Raw genomic sequence first — 7,617 nt, forward strand, 5'->3', positions numbered from 1 at the left:
AATTCATATCCAGTGCTCTGACACGGTGTCATCAATCTTTGAATGCTGAAAAAGCACAGTGTATCCAGAAAAACACATTATATTATATAAATTATTATAAAATTTGTGTGCGCCTAACTTTTGTGCCGGTACGCCCATGGCAAAAAGTTAGTCTAGAGCCCTGGTCCTTCTTAATGATTAACACCTTGAAAACCAAGGACATGGTTATTGACTTCAGGAAGACATCCCCCCATCCTGCACTAACAGTGGTAAATGGTGCAGCCATTGAACTGGTAGACAGTTATAAATATTTGGGGGTTGTTCTTGATAAGACTCTGTCCTTTGAGTCACATCTTGCTGCTACAGTGAAAAAGGTTCAACAAAGACTTTTTAAGGAGGTTGAGAGGTTTTAATGTTTCATCTGAAATGATGACTCTTTTTTATAAAACTTTTATTGAATCTGTTTTAACTTTCTGTATCATTGCTTGGTACAGTAATATGTTCTTGAATAATAAAACCAGACTTAGCAACCTGGTTAAAGTGGCTGGTCAGATTTCAGGGAGGTCTCAGGTCCAGCTTGTGGACTTTTATAACAGGCAGGTGCTGAGGAAGGCAACCTCTGTCTTGTTGTGTTCAGATCATCGTCTCTTTAATGATTTTCAACTGCTTCCATCAGGTTGTCATTATAGAGTGCCTGCAGTGAAGACAAAGAGACATAGATTGTCCAAGATGGCAGCATGCTCTTTGTTTGTTACGTGTTACGTGTCCGTCTAATTAGTTGTTTTTAAAAGATTTTTTAATCTATCTCTTAACGTATTTCTTAACTAATTTTTTTAACGTATTTTTTAACCAGACAGTTAATATTGCATGGATTGTTTGGAAAAACGTGTGGTTGGTAGATGCTTTGGAAGTTGATGGATGCATCTTCCTGGAGCTAACAAGCCTAGCCTGGCCCTGTACCGTCCTCCTGGAGTTATTTGGCCTAGACCCGGCTCTATCCCATCTTCCAGGAGCTAACTGGCTAGGGTCTGGCCCTGCACCGTCCTCCAGGAGTCAATTGGCTTAGGCTTAGGCCTGGCCCTGTGCCATCCTTGTGGAGCTAACAGGCTAAGGACCAGCCTTGTACCATCTCCCATGAGCTAACTGGCTTAGGCCTGGCCCTGTGCCATCCTTGTGGAGCTAACTGGCCTAGGTCCGGCCTTGTACCATCTCCCATGAGCTAACTGGCTTAGGCCTGGCCCTGCACCGTCCTTCAGGAGCTAATTGGCTTAGGCCCGATCCAGCATCTTCCCACAGGAGCAAATTGGCTAAGATCTGCCCCTGCACTGTCCTCCAGGAGTAAACCGGCTTAGGCCTGGCCCAGCGCTATCCTTTTGGAGTTAACTGGCTTAGGTCTGGTCCGGTGCCATTTTCCTGGAGCTAACTGGTTTGCTTCACCCAGAGGTCTGTACTGTTCACTTCTGTTAAGTACTAAAATTGTGGATGATGGCAGTATTTACTATTCTAATTTGCCTCTTGGCCTTTTTGGACCCTCGGATAAGCAATTGCTTATGGACACATAGCAGGGGAACCTCTGAAAATGATTTTTATCTACAAGAGAATTTTGAAAAAGGAACACGCTCTATAATGTTGCAAAAATCAGAGCAGTTATCAACTCAGTTGGATCATGACATTAGTTTCATGCATGTTTTGCCCAGAGACTTACCTAAACTTCAGTCTATTCTGGCCTTGCATACTTATTTCATTTGCCCATTTAATGGAGGTTTCAGCTCGGGTTCAACATATCAAAGCATTGAACCCAAATCAAAGGCGAAACAGAGGTTGTTGATTGTCTTGCTTCTACTTTTGTCAGGAAATGTGCAACCAAATCCTGGCCCTGAACTGCAATATTCCCAGACTCCTTCTGATTTTAAAATAATGTCTGGTGTCAAATATATTCATCTTAATGTGCGCAGCCTACTACCGAAGATGGACATGGTCAAAATTTGGGTTAAATCTACAGATGCAGATGTTGTTATAATTTCTGAAACTTGGTTAACTAAATCTATTACTAATGAAGACATTAACATATATGGGTACAATGTATATCGCACTGATAGGCCAAAAAAAGGAGGCGGTGTAGCTATTTATGTCAAATCAAGATTTAATGCTTCGATTGTTCTGTCCCAATCGATATGCAAACAAATGGAGTTTTTGGCCTTGAATGTAGATATTGCTAATACTTTTTCGATAACCATTGCTGGGTGTTACAGGCCCCCATCTGCTTCAAAAGAGGCATTATCTTCATTAAAGCACCTTTTGGCTAAACTAAATTATACCGAACTACTAATGGCTGGAGACTTGAACTCGGACTGGCTAAATGCAACTTCTGGTGAATTTAAAGAATTCTGCGATTCAATTAATCTTACCCAGCTAGTCTATCTTCCTACCAGGCCAAATCTTAAATGCCCTGAAAAGTCTACATTAATTGATTTGGTTTTAACAAATGTACCTCATAAATTCTCTTCACTTGGTGTTTTCTGTAATGACCTAAGTGATCACTGTGTTGTTGCTGTTTGCAGAAATGCTAAAATTCCAAAATGTAAGCCACGCATAGTGTGCAAAAGGAATCTTAAACAATTTAATGAACAGGCTTTTCATCATGATTTGTCATTAGTTAATTGGGAAAAAATCGGACTATTACCAGATGTAGAGCTAGCTTGGACATATTTTAAGGAAAGTTTTATGGGAATTGTTAATAAACATGCCCCCTTACGGAAAGTTAGAATTAAAGGTCGAGAAAATCCTTGGTTTTCGCAGACACTCGCAGATAGCATACACAAGCGTAATAGAGCATGGGACAAGGCGAGACAAACAGATACTTCCACTGATTGGTCTGTTTTCAAACAGCTTAGAAATAAATGTACTTCTCTTATTAAAAAGGCCAAATCTGAATACTTTTTGTCTGTCACCACTGAGAACCTCAATGATCCACAGAAATTTTGGAAAGTAATCAAGTCTTTTTCCGCCAATAAAATGACTCAAACCTTTCCTAAATCTGTTGTAAAAGATTCAGTCTCAATTAATGATAAAACTGAAATTTTGAATTGTTTTAATGAACACTTTCTATCAGTGGGTTCCTTGTTTGCTTCTGCAGAAACTTTTTTAACAAATACTTGCCCAGAACTCTCTATGTTTTCTGGAGACCGTTTTAACTTTGTACCTTTTAGTGTTTATGAAGTGCATAAAGCTTTAAAGGCTTTGGATCACAGAAAACCTCCTGGTCCAGACTTGATGGAACCTTATTTTTTGAAGTTGGCAGCTGATTTTATTGCAGAACCACTCTCAATTCTATTTAATTTTTCAATTAAAACCAAAGAAATTCCAGCGGTTTGGAAATCAGCTTTCGTTTTGCCTTTATTGAAAGGAGGTGATCCATCGGTGTTGACTAATTATAGGCCAATATCAAATTTGTGTGTTTTATCCAAAATCCTGGAATCTCTAGTTTGTGACCAGTTGAAAGAGTTTTTGTACTCTAATGATATTGTCTCCAAATTTCAGTCAGGCTTCAGGAAAAAACACAGTACTAACACTGCCACTATGAAAGTGATAAATGATATTATTGTGGCACTTGATAAGAAATTGTACTGTGCGTCACTCTTTATTGACCTCTCAAAAGCTTTTGACACTGTTGATCATGCAGTCCTAAAAAACAGACTGCTCAGCCTTGGATTGTCAGAACATGCATTAGCGTGGTTCTCAAATTATCTGAAAAATAGAACCCAGTGCATTAAACTTGAAGGTCTTTGTTCTAAATTTGTTGCTGTCCACAAGGGGGTGCCACAGGGCTCAGTTTTGGGTCCCCTTCTGTTCCTTTTATATATCAATGACTTGGGTCAAAATGTCTCAGACACAAATTTGCATTTTTATGCTGACGACACTGTTATTTACTGTTATGGATCATCTCTTGCTCAGGCCATTGAAACCCTACAGAAAGCCTTTGTTGCTTTCCAGCATTCACTTATTCAGCTAAAATTAGTTCTCAATGCTGACAAGACTAAGCTAATGTTGTTTTCCAAGTCAAAGAAGGTCCCGGAGCCTATTCCAGTGGTGTCCACCCTTGAAGGAAATGTCATAGAGATAGTTCATGAATATAAATACCTTGGTGTCTGGATTGATGACTCCTTCACCTTTAAACCACATATAGAGAGACTAGTAAAGAAACTGAGACTTAAACTTCGTTTTTTCTTCCGTAATAAACAGTGCTTTTCTTTTGCAGTAAAAAAACGTCTTGTCACTGCAACCTTTTTATCTGTGTTAGATTATGGTGACATTCTGTATATGAACGCTTCTTCTTCATGTCTTCTAATGTTGAACATGATGTATCATGCTTCCTTGAGGTTTATTACCAATTGTAAATACCTGACCCATCACTGTGATTTGTACTTAAGAGTAAAATGGCCTTCTTTGGCCATTAGAAGACAGGGGCATTGGTACACTTTTATTTACAAAGCTATGCTTGGATTGCTGCCTCCTTATATTTGTACTTTGGTCACAAGGACAAATAGTGGTTCTTACTCCTTGCGCTCAAATGATCAGCTGCTGTTGTCTGTTCCCCTTGTCCGCACAGAGCTGGGTAAGAAAGCCTTTGTCCACTCTGCGCCTTTTTCATGGAACATGTTACAGAAAGACTGGAAACTAACTGAATTGTTGTCTTTAAATGTTTTTAAAACTAAACTCAAAGGCCTACAGGCTGCCTCAATAATGTGTAATTGTTTTGTGTAATTTTAACTTTGTTTGTTCGTATGTATTTGTCTTGAAATGTGCTGCCTCTTGGCCAGGACTCCCTTGAAAAAGAGGTCTTTGATCTCAACGGGACATTCCTGGTTAAATAAATAAAATAAAAATTTTGTACCTACTGCTATTATCATAGTTAAATCTATTTACAGAACAATCAGCTGTGCTGCATCAAATAAGAAGGCACACAAATTATTTGTGCAAGTCCAAAAACTGTAGTTTGTGTTCAGTATAAGACAGAGGAGAACAGCACAGGCCTAAACCCTGCAGGTCTAACAGCAGGAGGTGCATCAGTCCAGTTTTCCATGTGGGAACAGCGTTTACACTGGAATCTGCCTTTGACGGCTTTTTTAGAGCAAATATGAAATTCAGCAGTATAACTGACACACAAGACAAAACAATAACTACACAACACACTAACTACAGCCTCCAAACACATGAAATGTCTCACATATGAAAACTCGCTCTCTCTCTCTGTCTTTCGCTCGCCTGCTTTCCGTCGCGGGTGTCACTCCTAAAAACTTCCCCTTCTGCCTAAACAACCAAATGTCACATGTTGCCATATCATTTTTTTGATTGGCTGACATGGTAAACTGTTAGGGAGTTTTTATTGTTTTATTTGCTTATGCTTCAAAAGTTATGTTACACATATTTCACCAGACACAGTTTTCTGTAGAAACAGGAAGCTGACCCTGTGACACTGGGATTTACCGCAAGAGACCAGGGGCCCGTTCTTCGTACCTCGCTAAGTAGGTTAGCCGGATTAGATTGTTGACGATTTCGCGTGATCCTGGATCAGTCGGTTCCCCGAAGCTCATCCGGGACTTGCTGTCATAGCAACAGAGCCGTAAGCGTAAACCTGCTCGGGAGCAGGTTTACTTTATGTAAACAGGATTAGATCGCGGCCACGCAGGTATGTCCGCTTCATTTATACGAAAGCAACAGCGATATTCCACCACTGTTTCACCATAAATAAATAACATCAATGTAACTAAAGACAATGCAGCACCTGATCCATTTATTGATTTCACACAGGTCATTTCCTAAAAAAGGGAAATGTACTATTAACATTCTATTACATGTATGTGATTATTACAGATTTAATTCATATTTCAGAGTAGCAATTGTAAATTACTTCGTGTAATCAAGATGAGAGACCACGGCTATAAAAGCGAAGGTGGATTTGGGAAGCCTGTCGCAGCCATGTCCTGTCCGTATACGCGAGCCACCCATTGCGGAAGGTGCGAGATTGATAAGGAGAGTCCTCAGAATTCAGCGTATATTGCGGGATAGACAGGATCCTTTAGCTCAGCGCGACAGTGTGCTCATTGAGAGATATCGATTTTCCCGTGAGGGTATTATTCACTTAACCAACTTGTTGACGAGGGGGTGCAGGACCACCACCTGTCTTTTTTTCCTCTGCCCTTTTCTTGGTTGCTGTTATAAACAAACAGATTATTCCAGGGTCTCTTTCCAAGAGACTAAAAGCAATATAAGTGATAAATATTACCATTCTGTAGGATATTCTTATATTTCACTTTTACCTGTTCCCATGTTCTAGTGGGTCCTGTCGTGGCTCTAATGTGAAAGAGGATAAAATATAACATATTATAATATAATGTAATATAATATTGGATAATATAGTGTAATATAATAAATCTACCCTACCGCCTACTGGTGTTGGCCAGAGGGGCCGATGGCGCGATATGGCAGCCTGGCTTCTGTCAGTCTGCCCCAGGGCAGCTGTGGCTACAACTGTAGCTGCCTCCACCAGTGTGTGAATGTGAGAGTGACTGAATAGTGGCATTGTAAAGCGCTTTGGGTGCCTTGAAAAGCGCTATATCAATCCACTCCATTATTATTGTTATTATTAAATTACTTACGAGTTTAATTTGTCAGCAACTTCCTGCCAGCCCTCGCTCCTTGCTTTTGCAGCCTTTGCAGTGTTCCCTTGCGTTCTGATTAAACTCTGAAACTCCTGAAATCCCTCACTCAAGAGTTCTTGCTCTGCTGCCGAAAAATACCGAGCCGAGCGCGCTCCGTCGACATTTTCGCCGACCAATCAGAGGGTTGCCGATCAATGTTTCTACTATCGATGCGTGGCCCCTTTTACGACACCCAGTGATGTCACATTACTGCGTCCAGCTGTACTAATCGTCAACAGCAGGTGTGTTCGGGGAACCGGATTAGCGAGCTCACGGTTAGCGCGATGATTTGATCTTGGATGTGTCATTTGATCTTGGATGTAGTAAGCGACGTACGAAGAACGGGCCCCAGCACAGAAATACATATCCGCAGAAGCTGACTTGCATTATATTATTCTTAGAAATTGACTTGCAACACACATACTTTGTGACACACACACACACAGCTTGCACACAGACAGCATCAGGACCTGCGTAACAGGAAATGTGATTATATTTGCATATTGACGATGTAACCTATAAAAATAAACGAATACTGCAGTTCGGTGTGATTTGCTCTGAGCTTTTCACCCGTGCCGCACGTTGTCAATCTTAAGTGTCTCAGTGTTGATTATTCATCTGACTGTTTGTTAACTGTAAATCTCTGACATAAACTCTAACACCAATAGGGAAGGGTTTTTTTTTCTTTTTCTTTTTTCGCTCGCAAGCGGAGAGTGTTTGCTAGCACTGTCTGTAGAAAATGCCGTTTTTACCGTTCTTCCCGCTGTAAACACCACTGTTTTGTTCATAAAAAAACATTGTGTGTATTTTTTATCATAACTCTGGTTTTACGTGGCCCATCGACACAATTCAAAAACTGGTATATAGTTTGAAGTCCGCACTTTTGGTCATGTGATTTTGACACGCCGGCGTCCAGCGACCCCAGAGGGTTAACCCT

General features: G+C 40.4%; 1 long non-coding RNA gene across 1 annotated transcript; it reads right to left on the bottom strand.

Moving 5' to 3' along the window:
- Positions 1 to 6,040: 6,040 nt before the first annotated feature.
- Positions 6,041 to 7,019, bottom strand: LOC146645864 (uncharacterized). The gene is made up of 3 exons (XR_014909150.1): positions 6,639 to 7,019; positions 6,300 to 6,333; positions 6,041 to 6,192 (listed from the first exon to the last, which is right to left on the bottom strand). It is a non-coding gene; the product is annotated as an uncharacterized LOC146645864 (long non-coding RNA).
- Between the last annotated feature and the right edge of the window lie 598 nt (positions 7,020 to 7,617).

The sequence above is a fragment of the Rhamphochromis longiceps genome, linkage group LG20 (assembly GCF_057381845.1).
Source record: "Rhamphochromis longiceps isolate RC_006_pf linkage group LG20, R_longiceps_female_GT1.1, whole genome shotgun sequence".
Lineage (NCBI taxonomy): Eukaryota > Metazoa > Chordata > Actinopteri > Cichliformes > Cichlidae > Rhamphochromis > Rhamphochromis longiceps.